The sequence below is a fragment of the Delphinus delphis genome, chromosome 8, assembly GCF_949987515.2.
Source record: "Delphinus delphis chromosome 8, mDelDel1.2, whole genome shotgun sequence".
Lineage (NCBI taxonomy): Eukaryota > Metazoa > Chordata > Mammalia > Artiodactyla > Delphinidae > Delphinus > Delphinus delphis.
In genome coordinates, this window is record NC_082690.1 from 23,093,087 (window position 1) to 23,111,906 (window position 18,820).

An 18,820-nucleotide genomic window follows, 5' to 3' on the forward strand; every position below is an offset into this window, starting at 1 on the left:
TGTCTAATAATTAGTGATGTTGAGAATCTTTTCATGTGCTTTTTAGCCATTTGTATGTCTTCTTTAGAGAAGTGTTTATTAGGACCTTCTGTCCATTTTTTGATTGGGTTGTTTGTTTTTTTGAAATTGAACTGCATGGGCTGTTTGTATATTTTGGGGATTAATCCCTTGTTGCTTGCTTCATTAACAAATATTTTCTCCCATTCTGAGGGCTGTCATTTTGTTTATGGTTTCCTTTGCTGTGCAAAAGCTTTTAAGTTTAATTAGGTCTCATTTGTTTATTTTTTATTTTATTTTCCTTACTCTAGAAGGTGGATCAAAAAAGATCTTCTGTGATTTATGTCAGGGAGTATTCTGCCTATGTTTTCCTCTAAGAGCTTTATAGTATCTGGTCTTACATTTAGGTCTTTAATCCATTTTGAGTTTATGTTTTTATATGGTGTTAGGGAATGTTGTAATTTCATTCTTTTACATGTAGCTGTCCAGTTTTCCCAGAATCACTTATTGAAGAGATGATCTTTTCTCCACTGTATAATCTTGCCTCCTTTGTCATAGATTAAATGATCATAGGTGCATGGGTTTATCTCTGGACTTTCTATCCTATTCTATTGATCTATATTTCTGTATTTGTGCCAATACCATACTGCCTTGATTACTGTAGCTTTGTAGTATACTCTGAAGCCAGGGAGCCTGATTCCTCAGCTCCATTTTTCTTTATCAAGATTGCTTTGGCTATCCATGGTCTTTTATGCTTCCATATAAATTATAAAACTTTTTGTTCTAATTCTGTGAAAAAGGACATTGATAATTTGATAGGGATTTCATTGAATCTGTAGATTGCTTTCGGTAGTATAATTATTTTCACAATATTGATTCTTCCAATCCAAGAACATGGTATATCTCTCCATCTGTTTATGTCATCTTTGATTTCTTTCATTAGTGTTTTATAGTTTTCTGAGTAAAGTTTTCCCTCGTTAGGTAGGTTTATTCCTAGGTATTTTATTCTTTTCGTTGTAATGGTAAATGTGATTGTTTCCTTAATTTCTCTTTCTGCCCTTTTGTTTTAAGTATATAGGAATGCAAGAGATTTCTGCATATTAATTTACTATCCCACAGATAATACTATTTATTTTCCTGCAGATAATAATATGCAGGATAATTAAAGTATCCTGCAACTTTACCAAATTCATTGATTAGCTCTAGTAGTTTTCTGGTGGCACCCTTAAGATTTTCTATGTATAGAATTGTGTCATCTGCAGACAGTGACAGTTTTACTTCTTCTTTTCTAATTTGTATTCCTTTTATTTCTTTTTCTTCTCTGATTGCCATGGCTAGAACTTTCAAAACTATGTTGAATAATAGTGCTGAGAGTGGACATCCCTGTCTGTTTTCCTGAAATTAGAGAAAATGCTTTCAATTTTTCACCAATGAGATGATGTTTGCTGTGGTTTTGTCATATATGGCCTTTATTATTTGAGGTAAGTTCCCTCTATGCCCACTTTCTGGAGAGTTTTTATCATAAATGGGTGTTTAATTTTGTCAGAATCTTTTTCTGCATCTATTGAAATGATCATTTGGTTTTTATTCTTCAATTTGTTGATGTGGTGTATCACACTGATTGAGTTACAGATACTGAAAAATCTTTGCATCCCTGGGATAAATCTCACTTGATCATGGTGTATGATCCTTTTAATGTGTTGTTGGATTTAGTCTGCTAGTATTTTGTTGAGGATTTTTGTGTCTATGTTCATCAGTGATATTGGCCTGTAATTTTCTTTTTTGTGATATCTGTGTCTGGTTTTGGTATCAGGATGTACCTTGTAGTATGAGCTTGGTAGTGTTCCTTCCTCTGCAATTTTTTGGAAGAGTTTCAAAAGGATAGGTGTCAGCTTTTCTCTAAATATTTGATAGAATTCGCCTGTGAAGCCATCTGGTCCTGGACTTTATTTTGTTGGAAATTTTTAAATCATAGTTTCAATTTCAGTACTTGTGAATTGCCTGTTCATATTTTCTACTTCTTCCTGGTTCAGTCTTGGAAGTTTGTACCTTTGGTACAGATTTGTCCATTTCTTCTAAGCTGTCCATTTTATTGGCATAAAGTTTCTTGTAATAGTCTCTTATGATCTTCTGTATTTCTGTAATGTCCATTGTAACTTCCTTTTCATTACTAATTTTATTGATTTGAGTCCTCTCCCTTTTTTTTCTTGAGGAGTCTTGCTAAAGGTTTATCAATTTTGTTTATCTTCTCAAAGGACCACCTTTTTGTTTCATTGATCTTTGCTATTATTTTCTTCATCTCTATTTCATATATTTCTGCTCTCATCATTATGATTTCTTTCCTTCTACTAACTTTGGGTTTTGTTTGTTCTTCTTTCTCCAGTTGCTTTAGGTGTCAGGTTAGGTTCTTTATTTGAGATTTTTCTTGTTTCCTAAGGTAAGATTTTATTGCTATAAACTTCCCTCTTAGAACTACTTTTGCTGTGTCCCAAAGCTTTATTTTTTTTAATTAAAGTATAGTTGATTTACAATATTGTTAGTTTCATATAGCAAATGATTCAGTAATCATTTACTGAATTATACAGCAAATCCTTGTTGCTTACCGATTTTTGTATAGTAGTTTTTATCTGTTAATCCTATTCTCCTAATTTATCACTTACCATCCTCCCTTTCTCCTTTGGTAACCATAAGTTTTTTTTTTTTTCTATGTCTGTGAGTCTGTTTCTGTTTTGCATACAGATTTGATTCATTTGTATTATTTTTTAGATTCCACATATAAGTAATACATATAGTACTTGTCTTTCTCTGTTAGTGTGATATTCTCTTGGTCCATCCATGTTGCTGCAAATGGCAATATTTCATTACTTTTTATCACTGAGTTATATTTCATTGTATATATGTACCATATCTTCTTATGCCAGTCATCTGTTGATGGGCATTTTGGTTGTTTCCATGTCTTGGCTTTTGTAAATAATTCTGCTATGAACATTTGGGTACATATATCTTTCTTAAATTAGAGATTTTGTCTTTTCCATATATATGCCCAGGAGTGGGATTTCTGGATCATATGGTAGGTCTATTTTTAATTTTTTAAGGAACCTCCATACTGTTCTCCATAGTGGCTGCACAAATTTACATTCCCACAAATATTGTAGGAAGGTTCCCTTTTCTCCACACCCTCTCCAGCAAGAATGTCAAGGCTTTTAGTTCTATAGAGCTGGGTTTAGATTCCATGCTCAGTTCCTTACTTATCATTTAGCTGTGTGGCCTTTAAGAATGAGACTTTCCAACCTTAGTTTCCTCATCTGTAAAAATAAATTATAATACTGATGCTGAAGATGTTAAGTTTAGAAATGAAATGTGTAAAGAGACAATGCATGCTCCATTATATACAGAAAAGTAGTAAAACATAAGGTGGTTTAACACTCCCAAAGGAACTTCCTTAAATAAAATCATCTGTGTTTCACTAAAAAGTTTTAAAATTATGATTTATAGACTAAAAGATTCTTGGGTTTCAGAAGTGCTGTTGGCCTCATGGATTGGGAAGGGTTCAAGGGCTCAGGGGGAGGAAAAGCAGAAATGAGACATTCAGATAGTCCGAACACATCATGAACAACTCATCTGATGTACAAAGAGTAGGGAAAGTTTATGAAAAATAAGCTCCCATGTCTCACTCCTATCCCCAGATCAGAGCCCTTGTTTCTGAGTTAGAGCTGAATATCAGCATTTAGAATTATTATTGCTCACCAGGGACACATACCACTATGATGCAGCAACATTACTCTTGAGCTCTGTGGCATCTTGACCTTGTCTGGCTTAGAGAAATCTCAGCAAGACTTATTTGTGGTTTTAAGTAGTGACCACATGAGCTAAAAGGTCCAAAGATGAAGCATTTGTAGCTCTAGCAGGAGGCTTTGGAACACTCAGTAAACTTGAGAAATAAGATAATCTTGTAAAATTGGGCTGTCTAGTGGCTGAATTCCTGAGACAAGGCAAGCAAAGAGAGTACTGGGATATATGTTGGGGAGGGTGGGTTAAATCTATCTGGATGATGATGATAATGGTGATGATAACTTCTTGAGCATCACAGGGAAAGAGAATGCATTCACATTCTAGAAAATATATCCATATTCTTGCTCCAAATTTTGGTATAGTCCTATACTGCCAAGAGAAAGCTTTACCTGGACAATTATCTCACTTTGAATTTTTATTGTTCTGAAAAAAATAAGTGGGCCCCAATGATAGAATACAAGCTATTTCAGGTGTGCAAGATACAAAATCAAGTAAGACACAGCTGTTCCTAGATTGAGTTGACAGTCTTATGAGGTTAAAATCTGTAGGCAGACCATGGTACAATCCAATAAGGTTGGTGCCATTACAGAAATTTGAGCCAGGTGCTGTACATCAAAAATGATGGGTCAGCCTGCTCTGCCTGTGATAATTAAGAAAAATCTTCATAGAAGAGGTAATACTTCAGCCGGTTTCTTAAAATGAAGGTAATTTACAAAGAGAAGAGGGGAGAGATTTTAGTTAGGCACAAAATGTGCAAAGAAGAAATAGTGTCAGAATATGAATATGGCATAGAATCATGGCCCTAATGTGGAGGGAAGTTGACAATAAGACTATGGTGCTGGCATTTGCCTTATGTACTGAGGTGCTCCTATGTTGGGTGCATAAATATTTATAATTGTTATATCTTCTTCTTCGATTGATCTCTTGATCATTATGTAGTGTCTTTCTTTGTCTCTTGTAATAGGCTTTACTTTAAAGTCTATTTTGTCTGATAGGAGAATTGTTACTCCAGCTTTCTTTTGAGTTCCATTTGCATGGAATGTATTTTTCCATCCCCTCACTTTCAGTCTGAATGTGTCCCTTGGTCTGAAGTAGGTCTCTTGCAGACAGCATATATACAGGGCTTCTTTTTGTATCCATTCAGCCAGTCTGTGTCTTTTGGTTGGAGCATTTAGTCCATTTACATTTAAGGTAATTATTGATATGTATGTTCCCATTACCATTTTCTTAATTGTTTTGGGTTTGTTATTGTAGGTCTTTTCCTTCTCTTGTGTTTCCTGCCTAGAGAAGTTCCTTTAGCATTTGTTGTAAAGCTGGTTTGGTGGTGCTGAATTCTGTTAGATTTGCTTGTCTGTAAGGGTTTTAATTTCTCCACCAAATCTGAATGAGATCCTTGCTGGGTAATGTTTGTTGTCGATTTTTTCCATTATTCACTTTAAATATATCCTGCCACTCCTTTCTGGCTTGCAGAGTTTCTGCTGAAAAATTAGCTATTAACCTGATGGGGATTCCTTTGTATGTTACTTGTTGTTTTTCCCTTGCTGCTTTTAATATTTTTTCTTTGAATTTAATTTTTGTTAGTTTGATTAATATGTGTCTTGGTGTGTGTTTCCTGGACTTGACTGACTATTTCTTTTCCCATATTAGGCAAGTTTTCAACTATAATCTCTTCAAATAATTTCTCAGTCCCTTTCTTTTTTCTTCTTCTGGGACCCCTATAATTCGAATGTTGGTGCATTTAATGTTGTCCCAGAAGTCTCTGAGACTCTCCTCAATTCTTTTCATTCTTTTTTCTTTATTCTGCTCTGTGGCAGTTATTTCCACTATTTTATCTTCCAGGTCACTTCTCCATTCTTCTGCCTCAGTTATTCTGGTATTGATTCCTTCTAAGGAATTTTAAATTTCATTTATGGTATTGTTCAACATTGTTTGTTTGCTCTTTAGTTCTAGGTCCTTGTTAAATGTTTCTTGTATTTTCTCCATTCTATTTCAAAGGTTTTGGATCATCTTTACTGTTGTTACTCTGAATTCTTTTTCAGGCAGACTGCCTATTTCCTTTTCATTTATTCAGTCTGGTGGGTTTTTACTTTGCTCATTTATCTGGAGTGTATTTCCTGGCTTCTCATTTTGTGTAACATCCTGCATTTGGGGTCTCCTTTATGCAGGCTGCACATTTGTATTTCCCATTGTTTTTGGTGTCTGACTCCAGTGAGTAAGGTTGGTTCAGGGTGTTGTGTAGGCTTCCTGGTGGAGGGGACTGCTGCCTGTGTTCTGGTGGATGAGGCTGGATCTTGTTTTTCTGGTGAGCAGAAGCACATCCAGTGGTGCGTTTTGGGGTGTCTGAAATTATTATGATTTTGGGCAGCCTCTCTGCTACTGGATAATGTTGTGTTCTGTCTTGCTAGTATTTGGCAATCGACAGTAACACAACACTAATAGGGAAATTTAACACCCCACTTTCACCAATGGACAGATCATCCAAAATGAAAATAAAGAAGGAGACACAAGCTTTAAATGATACATTAAACAAGATGGACTTAATTGATATTTCTAGGACATTCCATTCAAAAACAATAGGATACACTTTCTTCTCAAGTGCTCATGGAACATTCTCCAGGATAGATCATATCTTGGGTCACAAATCAAGCATTCGTAAATTTAAGAAAATTGAAATCATATCAAGTATATTTTCTGACCACAATGCTATGAGACTAGATATCATTACAGGAAAAAAAATCTGTCAAAAATACAAATACATGGAGGCTAAACAATACGTTCCTAAATAACCAAGAGATCCCTGAAGAAATCAAAGAGGAAATTTAAAAAAAATACCTAGAAACAAAAGAAAATGAAAACACAGTGACCCAAAACATATGGAGTGCAGGAAAAGCAGTTCTAAGAGGGAAGTTTATAGCAATACAATCCTACTTTAAGAAACAAGAAACATCTCAAATAAACTACCTAACCTTACACCTAAAGCACTTAGAGAAAGAAGAACAAAAAACCCACAAGTTAGCAGAAGGAAAGAAATCATAAAGATCAGATCAGAAATAAATGAAAAAGAAATGAAGGAAACGATAGCAAAGATCAATAAAACTAAAAGCTGGTTCTTTGAGAAGATAAACACAATTGATAAACCATTAGCCAGACTCATCAAGAAAAAAAGGAGAAGACTCAAATCAATAGAATTAGAAATGAAAAAGGAAAAGTAACAACTGACACTGCAGAAATACAAAGGATCATGAGAGATTACTACAAGCCACTATATGCCAATAAAATGGACAACCTGGAAGAAATGGATAAACTCTTAGAAATGCACAACCTTCCCAGACTGAACCAGGAAGAAATAGAAAATATAAACAGACCAATCACAAACACTGAAATTGAGACTGTGATTAAAGATCTTCCAACAAGAAAAGTACAGGACCAGATGGCTTCACAGGCGAATTTTATCAAACATTTAGAGAAGACCTAACACTTACCTTTCTCAAAGTCTTCCAAAACATAGCAGAGGGGGAAACACTCTCAAAGTCATTCTACAAGACCAGCATCACCCTGATACCACAACCAGAAAAAGATGTCAGAAAAAAAGAATATTACAGGACAATAACTTTGATGAACATAGATGCAAAGATCCTCAGCAAAATACTAGCAAACAGAATCCAACAGTGCATTAAAAGGATCATACAGCATGATCAGGTGGGAGTTATCCCAGGGATGCAATGATTCTTCAATATATGCAAATCAATCAATGTGATACACCACATTAACAAATTAAGGAATAAAAACCATAGGATCATCTCAACAGATGCAGAAAAGCTTTTGACAAAATTCAACACCCATTTATGATTAAAACCCTCCAGAATGTGGACATAGATGGAACTTACCTCAACATAATAAAGGCTATATATGACAAACCCACAGCCAACATTGTTCTCAATGGTGAAAAACTGAAACTATTTTCACTAAGATCAGGGACAAGACAAGTTTGTCCACTCTCTCCACTATTCTTCAACATAGTTTTGGAAGTTTTAGCCACAGCAATCAGAGAAAAAAAATAAATAAAAGGAATACAAATCGGAAAAGGAGAAGTAAAGCTGTCACTGTGTGCAGATGACATGATACTATACATAGAGAATCCTAAAGATGCTACCAGAAAACTACTAGAGCTAATCAATGAATTTGGTAAAGTAGCAGGATACAAAATTAATTCACAGAAATCTCTTGCATTCCTATACAATAATGATGAAAAATCTGAAAGGGAAATTAAGGTAATACTACCATTTATCACTGCAACAAAATGATTAAATACCTAGGAATAAACCTTCCTAAGGAGGCAAAAGTCATGTATGCAGAAAACTATAAGATACTAATGAAAGAAATGAAAGATGATACAAACAGATGCAGAGATATACAATGTTCTTGGATTGGAAGGATCAATATTGTGAAAATGACTATACTACCGAAATATATCTACAGATTCAATGCAATCCCTATCAAACTATCACTGACATTTTTCTCAGAACTAGAACAAAATATTTCACAATTTGTATGGAAACACAAAAGAATAGCCAAAGCAATTTTGAGAATGAAAAATAGAGGTGGAGGAATCAGGCTCCCAGACTTCAGACTATACCACAAAGCTACAGTAATCAAGACAGTATGGTACTGGCACAAAAACAGAAATATAGATCAATGGAAAAGGATAGAAAGCCCAGAGATAAACCCACACACATATGGCCACCTTATCTTTGATAAAGTAGGCAAGAATATACAATGGAGAAAAGACAACCTCTTCAATAAGTGGTGCTAGGAAAACTGGACAGCTACATGTAAAAGAATAAAATTAGAACACTCCCTAACACCACATATAAAAATAAACTCTAAAAGGATTAAAGACCTAAATGCAAGGCCAGAAACTATCAAACTCTTAGAGGAAAACAGGCAGAACACTCTCTTACATAAATCATAGAAAGACCTCTAAGCCCCACCACTTAGAGAAATGGAAATAAAAACAGCAATAAACAAATGGGACCTAATGAAACTTAGAAGCTTTTGTACAGCAAAGGAGACCATAAACAAGATGAAAAGACAACCCTCCAAATGGAAGAATATATTTGCAAATGAAGCAACTGACAAAGAATTAATCTCAAAAATATACAAGTGGCTCAAGCAGCTCAATATCATAAAAAACAAACAACCCAATCCAAAAATGGGCAGAAGATCTAAATAGACATTTCTTCAGGGAAGATATACAGTTCACCAACAAACACATGAAAGGATGCTCAACATCACTAATCATTAGCTAAATGCAAATCAAAACTACTGTGAGGTATCACCTCACACTGGTCAGAATGGCCATCATCAAAAAATGTACAAACAACAAATGCTGGAGAGAGTGTGGAGAAAAGGGAACCGTTTTATACTTTTGGTAGGAATATAAATTGATACAGCCACTATGGAGAACAGTATGGAATTCCTTAAAAAACTAAAAATAGAACAGCCATATGACTCAGCAATCCCACTACTGGGCATATACCCTGAGAAAACCATAATTCAAAAAGAGTCATGTACCAAAATGTTCATTGCAGCTCTATTTACAATAGACAGGACATGGAAGTAAGCTAAGTGTCCATCGACAGATGAATGGATAAAGAAGATGTGGCACATATATACAATGGAATATTACTCAGACATAAAAAGAAATGAAATTGACTCATTTGTAGTGAGGTGGATGCACCTAGAGACTGTCATACAGAGTAATTAAGTCAGAAAGAGTAAAACAAATATCATATGCTAACACATATGTATGGAATCTAAAAAAAAAAAGGTTTTGAGGAATCTAGGGGCAGGACAGGAATAAAGACGCAGACATAGAGAATGGACTTGAAGACACAAGGAGAGGGAAGGGTAAGCTGGGACGAAGTGAGAGAGTGGCATGGACATATACACACTACCAAATGTAAAATATTTATCTATTGGGAAGCAGCCGCATAGCACAGGGAGATCAGCTCCATGTTTTGTGTCCAACTAGAGGAGTGGGATATGGAGGGTGGGAGGGAGATGCAAGAGGGAGAAGAGGGAGGAGATATGGGGATATATGTATACGTATTGCTGAGTCTTTTTGTTATACAGCAGAAACTAACACATCATTGAAAAGCAATTATACTCTAATAAAGATGTTTAAAAAAAAAGATTATGGTGGCAGGAACTTAAGCTATAGGACAGAGTGATAGTAGGGAGTAAGTCTAGAAAGGCACTTACATGACAGTGTTGATGCAGGCAAGATAATTTGATTTTCATCTATAAATTCCAGGAAGGCTAAGAAGAGCTTTGATGTTTTGTTTCTTTTGTTTTATTAACCTAGGATGGGACCCAGTGGCTTTCTTTTAGTAATATAAATTTAATAAAAGAAAGATGTTTAATCAATTGCACTAAGGAGTTGCTGGTGGCAACAAGGCCATTTCATAAGCCATTGCATCTCTTGAAGTTAATGATTTGGTCCTGGAAGAAGAGATAAACAATAGAGTTAAGGAGAAGAAGTTGGATTTAAGTTTTATTGCTGAGGTGGAATAGGATACACTGGGTGACAGATCAGATGTAAGGATGTTGGGATGAGGTAGAGGGAGGTCTTGGTGAAGGGACCAAGGCTTTAGTTTCAAAGGGAGGGTAAACGACAGCACGGTGAATTGATGTGGAAAATAGTCTCATTCCTTGTTTTACATGAGTTTTCTTTCCGTGTTTTTGCTTATACAAGCAGAAGAGAAAGTATACACCTATTTTTTTTTTTTTAATATGGGCAAAGGTATTTTCCTTCAAGAAAGCAAGATGAGGTCTGGTTCCAGCCTGCTCAAAGGTGTAGGACATCATGCGTGACAGAGACTATTTCCAAAATTCATGATCACCTCTTCTTTCTGGGCATACAGCTGGACTACATGTCCTGGCTTCCTCTACAGTAGTCTGTGGCCCTATGGTTGAGTTCTAGCCACTGGGACGTGAGTAGAAGTGACATGCACTGATTTCAAGATTGACCCATAAACTTCATGAGGCATTCCTCAATGCTCTGTTTCCTCCTCTGGCTGCTTGCGATGAAAACAACCTCCAGGGCATTGAACAAAGCTACAAGGTGAAGGTGGCAGAGCCTGCAATAGTCAGGGTCCCTGAGTGACTATGCAAAGGAGGCCTTTTGCCGGCTTAGTATTGTTATATGATAAAAAATAAGCATCAATTGGGATTTATTTGTTACAGAGGTTACTCTATCCTATTACACCAAGTTTTCCCATTGATTTATTAATTTAATAAATATGTATTGAATATTAATTAAGCCCTTGCCACTATATTAAATGCTGAGGATGTAATACAGAGCAAAATATATAAACATCTTGCTTTCACACAGCACATATCCTAGGAGATATGGACCAATTTTATATGCTTGTGCTCAGTGTGCCTTGATGTACTATTTTATTCCATCACAGTACATTTTTATTTTTAATAATCTCCATTCATATCATATTGGTATTTAAAAACATGATGAGTGTTACTACCGGGTTGAGATAACTTTCATAATAACCAAGGACTAGCAAGGTGTAGCAAGCTGATGCTTGAGCTCTTTCCAAGTTTCTAGTCACCTCAGAAATTTTATATTTGATTAGTGTAATTGCAGGGTTTATACTTATCTACATAATAAAATTTGTATTGTCAATATCACAGGCTTGATGTCGGAGCTTACTTTTCCATTAATAGAAAAAGTATTATTTTGATATTAATAATAGTGAAAATTGAGTCATTTTTATGAACTTTTGCTTAGGGGAAAAAGTTTTTTTAATTAAGTATGTCTGCAGGTTAGTAGATGAGTGTATAGCAGTAGAACAGTTTTTTGGGAGGTAGATGTGGGGTGAGGAACAACATCTGGTGAGTAACTTGTCTATTTTGGACAGGTTATGTTTGGGTTACCTACAAGGGAATTCAGGAGGATCTGTGTCTAGTAACCTGTTGATTTCCTGAGTTTGGGATCTATTTATAGGTTGGAGACCTATAAATAGTAGCAAGGACCAGATTAAAGACCCAAAGAAAGGGAATTGCTGAACTGAAATGACCCTAGAGGGGATGGGAGAAATAAGAAATAGTCCACCAGAGGAGCAATTAACCAGGGGGAAACAGAGGTGACCTATTATTTGAGACAGGAAAGAAGGGGGAAGAATTGTGTTATCACTAGTAAGCCTGAAAATGGAGTCAGTAAACCCAAAAGCTTACCCAGTGAGGCTAGAAAACTATAGTACTTCAGAGTTAGGACTCTGAAATCTGACAGATCCAGGCTCAAAACTTATCAACAGATGGGCAATGTTTCACAGGTCTCATTTTTGATGTCTGCAAAATGGGACTGATACTATTTATCATATGCAGTTGTGAGTATTAAATGACACAATGCAAAGTTCTTAATATAAGGTGTGTTCAATATTAACTATTAAAAGTTCAATATTAGCAAATGTCTAGTAGAAGTTACCAACCAGACCTTTGGAGTTCCACCAGTCCATGCTGCTTGAATTTCACCAGAAACACTTAAATTGGTAGCTTGCTGGGTGGTGCCATAAGACAAGGGGATGAAGGGATTGAAGGTCCCAGTGAGAATGTCGTTAAAGAAATCAATCACTCTGGGGAGGATGCCGAGTAATTCCTTGTGGGAGCTGATGGATTGGGAGATTAGGGAGAGATGTCAGTGAGGATAAAATATTGGTTAAGTGGAGGGAGTAAGGGAGAGAGGCAGAAAGCTCACATGTTGTGGATAGAGTGAATGATGGCCAAACATACTAAGACACAGACATGCCCAGGGAGCCTCAGAAAGCCTGATGTGATTGCTTCCATTACACAGTGATCTGGAGATGGGGTGGGGCCGGCAGGCTGGGTTATACTTTTTAGAGAACTTGACAATACATGTAGGGTTCCACGGGGAGCATGAGCATGAGTGGGACAGGGCAGCTTTGAAAGGAAAAGGAAAGGTGAGATGGTGAACAGCCACACACTTCTCAACATAATTCCCTCCTTGTGACCTCCACAAACCTGCTGTAAATCTACCATTATTAGAGCATGTCTAGCAGGCTTGATTTCTTGTAAAGGCCAAAGAAGAGGCAAAACCTAAATGCTAAATCACAGATGCTCTACTTGGATGCACTTTAGAACATCCCAGGGAGCTTTTAATAAAATGTCTATGCATGGACCCCATCATAGACCAATTAACTCAGAATTTCTGGGGAAAAACTTATGCCTCAGTGTTTCTGAATAGTTCCTCAGGGTTCCTACTTTTTAGCTAGGGTTACAAACAGTCATTGTAAGTAGTGCAGGAAATAGACTGAGGGAACTGAGAAGAAATAAGGTCGAAACTGTCAGGGACCATGGGGAGGGAGGAAGAATCAGTCACGAAGGGATGTTGGAATTCCCACCAAATTTACATACATTTCTGAAGGCAGGAAAACCTTATCATCTGAGCTATCCAAATTTAAATTTTTAGAGGAGGACTATGCTGATGTCCAAGAAAGCTGCAGAGGTGGAGGGGAGATCACGGTTACAGAGGGCCCAGGAAATGTGAGGCTATTAGAGGACATATCAGAGGCCAAGTGGAGGTTTCCTACCAGGAAGAAAAGTCCCATGAGTTGCTTGGTTCCTCCTTACCCTCTTTTCAACATCAGGTGAGTTCAAAGCTGAATGAGTGTTCTATTGCTGAATAAAAAATTACTACCAATTTAACAGCTCAACATAAATTTATCATCTAGCAGTTCCTGTGGGTCAGGAGTCTGGGCACAGTTTAACTGGGTCACCTACTCAGGGTCTCACAAGGCAGCAGTCAAGGTGGCAGCTGAGGCTGCAGTCTTATTTGAGACTCCAGCTTCTCTTCTGAGCTCACTGGGTAGAGCAGAATCCAGTTCTTGATTAGGTCAGGCCCATACGGGATAATCTCTTTTGATTATTCTTTTCTTTCTTTTTTTGACTTAAAACAATAGAAATTTATTGTCTCACTTTCTGGAAGCCAGAAGTCCAAGATCAAGGTGGCATGCTCTCTCTGAGATTTTGGGTAGAATCCTCCCTTCACTCTTCCTAACTTCTGGTGGCAGCTGTTGATCCTTAGCGTTTCTTGGCTTGTGGCTGCATCACTCCAATCTCTGCCTCTGTTGTCACACAGCCTTATTATCTCTGTGTCTGGGTCATTTTTCCTCTTATAAGGACACCAGTGGTATTAGATTAGGACCCATGCTACTTCATCTATTACCCCATCTTACTTGTATCTGCAAAGACCTTATTTCCAAATAACATCATATTCACAGATAGCAGGAGTTAGGACTTCAACATATCTTTCGTGGGGGGACATAGATAACACACCTGTTGCATGCCTCCTTTCCTCTCCTTTCTTGCATCTTGTTTAGATTAATTTCTTTTTTATTGAATTTTATTTTATTTTTTATACAGCATGTTCTTATTAGTTAACTATTTTATACATATTAGTGTATATATGTCAATCCCAATCTCCTAATTCATCCCACCACCACTACCCCCCACCCCACTTTCTCCCCTTTGTGTCCATACATTTTTTCTCTACATCTGTGTCTCTATTTCTGGCTTGAAAACCAGAAATGGTTCATCTGTACCATTTTTCTGGATTCCACATATAAGCGTTAATATATGATTTATGGTTTCTGACTTACTTCACTCTGTATGACAGACTCAAGGCCCATCCACATCTCTACAAATGAACCAATTTCATTCCTTTTTATGGCTGAGAAATATTCCATTGTATATATGTACCACAAATTCTTTATCCATTCATCTGTTGATGGGCATTTAGATGGCTTCTATGACCTGACTATTGTAAATAGTGATGCAATGAACATTGGGGTGCATGTGTCTTTTTAAATTATGATTTTCTCTGGGTATATGCCCAGTAGTGGGATTGCTGGGTCATATGGTAGTTCTATTTTTAGTTTTTTAAGGAACCTCCATACTGTTCTCCAGAGTGGCTGTATCAGCATACATTCCCACCAACAGTGCAAGAGGGTTCCCTTTTCTCCACACTCTCTCCAGCATTTGTTGTTTGTAGATTTTCTGATGGTGCCCATTCTAACTGGTGTGAGGTGATACCTCATTGTAATTTTGATTTTCATTTCTCTAATAATTAGTGATGTTGAGCAGCTTTTCATGTGCCTCTTGGCCATCTGTATGTCTTCTTTGGAGAAATGTCTATTCAGGTCTTCTGCCCATTTTTGGATTTTTTTTTTTTTTTAATTTTGAGCTGCATGTGCTGTTTATATATTTTGGAGATTAATCCTTTGTCAATTCCTTCATTGGCAAATATTTTCTCCGATTCTGAGGGCTGTCTTTTCATCTTGTTTATAGTTTCCTCTGCTGTGAAAAAGCTTTTAAGTTTCATTAGGTGCCATTTGTTATTTTTGTTTTTATTTCCATTACTCTAGGAGGTGGTTAAAAAAAGTCTTGCTGTGATTTATATCAAACAGTGTTCTTCCTATGTTTTCCTCTAAGAGTTTTATAGGATCTGGCCTTACATTTAGGTCTTTAATCCATTTTGAGTTTATTTTTGTGTATGGTGTTAAGGAGTATTCTAATTTCATTTTTTTACATGTAGCTGTCCAGTTTTCCCAGCCCCACTTATTGAAGAGAATGTCTTTTCTCCATTGCATAACCTTGCCTCCTTTGTCATAAACTAGTTGACCATAGAAGCATGGGTTTATCTCTGGACTTTCTAAACTTTTCTATTGATCTATATTTCTGTTTGTGCCAGTACCATACTGTCTTGCTTACTGTAGCTTTGTAGTATAGTCTGAAGTCAAGGAGTCTTCTTTGCACCTCCACACAAATTTTAAGAATTTTTGTTCTAGTACTGTAAAAAAATGTCATTGGTAATTTGATAGGGATTGCACTGAATCCGTAAATTACTTCAGGTAGTATAGTCATTTTCAGAATATTGATTCTTCCAATCCAAGAACATGGTATATCTCTCCATCTGTTGGTATCATCTTTAATTTCTTTCATCAGTGTCCTATAGTTTTCTGCATACAGGTCTTTTGTCTTCCTAGGTAGGTTTATTCCTAGGTACTTTATTCTTTTTGTTGCAATGGTAACTTGGAGTGTTTCCTTAATTTCTCTTTCAGAATTTTTATCATTAGTGTATAGGAATGCAAGAGATTTCTGTGCATTAATTTTGTATCCTGCAACTTTACCAAATTCACTGATTAGCTCTAGTAGTTTTCTGGTAGCATCTTTAGGATTCTCTATGTATAGTATTATGTCATCTGCAAACAGTGACAGTTTTACTTCTTCTTTTCCAATTTGTATTCCTTTTATTTCTTTTTCTTCTCTAATTGCCGAGGCTAAGCCTTCTAAAACTATGTTGAATAATAGTGGCAAGAGTGGACATCCTTGTCTTGTTCCTGAACTTAGAGGAAATGCATTCAGTTTGTCACCATTGAGAATAATGTTTGCTATGGGTTTGTCGTATATGGCCTTTATTATGTTGAGGTGGGTTCCCTCTATGCTCACTTTCTGGAGCGTTTTTGTCATAAATGGTGTCGAATTTTGTCTAAAGCTTTTTCTGTATCTATTGAGATGATCATATGGTTTTATTCTTTAATTTGTTAATGTGGTGTATCACATTGATTTATTTGCATATATCGAAGAGTCCTTGCATCCCTGGGATAAATCCCACTTGATCATGGCGTATGATCCTTTTAATGTGCTGTTGGATTCTGTTTGCTAGTATTTTGTTGAGGATTTTGGCATCTATATTCATCAGTGATATTGGTCTGTAATTTTCTTTTTTTTTCAGTATCTTTGTCTGGTTTTGGTATCAGGGTGATGGTGGTCTCATAGAATGAGTTTGGGAGTGTTCCTCCCTTTGCAATTTTTTGGAATAATTTGAGAAGTGTGGGTATTAGCTCTTCTCTAAATGTTTGATAGAATTCACCTGTGAAGCCATCTGATGCTGTCTTTTGTTTGTTGTAATATTTTTAATCACAGCTTCAATTTCATTACTTGTCATTGGTCTCTTCTTGTTTTCTATTTCTTCCTGGTTCAGGCTTGGAAGGTTATACCTTTGTAAGAATTTTTCCATTTCTTCCAGGTTGTCCATTTTATTGGCATAGAGCTGCTTGTAGTAGACTTTTAGGATGCTTTGTATATCTGCAGTGTCCCCTGTAACTTCTCCTTTTTCATTTCTAATTTTATTGGTTTGAATCCTCTCCCTCTTTTTCTTGATGAGTTTGGCTAAAGGTTTATCAATTTAGTTTATCTTCTGAAAGAACCAGCTTTTAGTTTTATTGATCTTTGCTATTGTTTTCTTTGTTTCTATTTCATTTATTTCTGCTCTGATCATTATGATATCTTTCCTTGTACTAACTTTGGGTTTTGTTTGTTCTTCTTTCTCTAGTTCCTTTAGGTGTAAGATTAGATTGTTTATTTGAAATTTTTCTTCTTTCTTGAAGTAGGATTGTATTGCTATAAACTTCCCTCTTAGAAATGCTTTTGCTGCATCCATAGGTTTTGGATCATTGTGTTTGCACTGTCATTTCTCTCTAGCTATTTTTTTATTTCTTCAGTGATTTCTTGGTTATTTAGTAATGTACTGTTTATCCTCCATGTGTTTGTGTTTTTTATGTTTTTTTCCCTGTAATTGATTTCTAATCTCATAACGTTGTGGTCAGAAAATGTGCTTGATATGATTTCAATTCTGTTAAATGTACTGAGGCTTGATTTGTGACCCAAGATGTGATCTATCCTGGAGAATGTTCCACATGCACTTGTGAAGAAAGTGTAATCTGCTGTTTTCAGATGGAATGTCCTATAACTGTCAAATAAATCACTCTGGTCTACCATGTCATTTAAAACTTGTGTTTCCTTATTAATTTTCTGTCTGGATGATCTGTCCATTGGTGGGAGTTGTTAAAGTCCCCCATATTATTGTGTTACTGTCCATCTCCCCTTTTATAGCTGTTAGCATTTGCCTTATGTATTGAGGTGCTCCTATGTTGGGTGCATATATATTTATACTTGTTATATCTTCTTCTTGGATTGATCCCCTGATCATTATGAAGTGTCCTTCCTTGTCTCTTGTAACTTTTTTTTTTTTTTTTTTTTTGCGGTACGTGGGCCTCTCAATGTTGTGGCCTCTCCCGTTGTGGAGCACAGGCTCCGGACGCGCAGGCTTAGCAGCCATGGCTCATGGGCCCAGCCACTCCACGGCATGTGGGATCTTCCCAGACCGGGGCACGAACCCATGTCCCCTGCATCGGCAGACGGACTCTCAATCACTGCACCACCAGGGAAGCCCTCTTGTAACATTCTTTATTTTAAAGTCTATTTTATCTGATATAAGTATTTCTACTCCAGCTTTCTTTTGATTTGCATTTGCATGGAATATCTTTTTCCATCCCCTCACTTTCAGTCTGTATGTGTCCCTAGGTCTGATGTGGGTCTCTTGTAGACAGCATATATATGGGTCTTGTTTTAGTATCCATTCAACAATCCTGTGTCTTTTGGTTGAAGCATTTAATCCATTTACTTTCAAGTTTATTATCAATATGTATGTTCCTATTACCATTTTCTTAATTGTTTTGTGTTTGTTTTTGTAGGTTCTTTTCTTCTCCTGTGTTTTCCACTAGAAAAGTTTCTTTAGCATTTGTTGTAGAGCTGGTTTTATGGTGCTGAATTCTCTCAGCTTTTGCTTGTCTGTAAAGCTTTTTATTTCTCCATCAAATCTGAATAAGATCCTTGCCAGGTAGAGTAATCTTGGTTGTAAGTTCTTCCTTTTCATCACTTTAAATATATTGTGCCACTCTCTTCTGGCTTGTAGAGTTTCTGTTGAGAAATCTGCTGTTAACCTTATGGGAGTTCCCTTGTATGTTATTTGTGGTTTTTCCCTTGTTCATTTTAATAACTTTTCTTTGTCTTTAATTTTTGTCAAGTTGATTACTATGTTTCTCGCCATGTTTCTCTCTGGGTTTATCCTGCCTGGGACTCTCTGCACTTCCCG